Raw genomic sequence first — 266 nt, 5'->3', positions numbered from 1 at the left:
ATACATATACAAATGTCCCCATCTCTCTTCCCTCCTGCGTCTCCCTGCCTCCCACCCTCCCTATCCCACCCCTCCTAGGGGGTCACAAAGCACTGAGCTGATCTCCCTGTGCTTTGCGGCTGCTTCCCACTAACTGTTTTACATTTGGTAGCATATACAGTGGCTTTTCTTGATACCCTTTGCAGAATCCCAATCTGTGAAAGCTTTTGAAGGCTGCACACAGCAGCAGGGAGAGAGAATAAGATGCCCAACAGCAGGGCTTAGGA

The sequence above is a fragment of the Lipotes vexillifer genome, unplaced genomic scaffold (genome assembly GCF_000442215.2).
Source record: "Lipotes vexillifer unplaced genomic scaffold, Lipotes_vexillifer_v1.1 scaffold1971, whole genome shotgun sequence".
In the NCBI taxonomy this organism is placed as follows: Eukaryota; Metazoa; Chordata; class Mammalia; order Artiodactyla; family Lipotidae; genus Lipotes; species Lipotes vexillifer.
Note: the sequence above shows the minus strand (reverse complement) of the source record.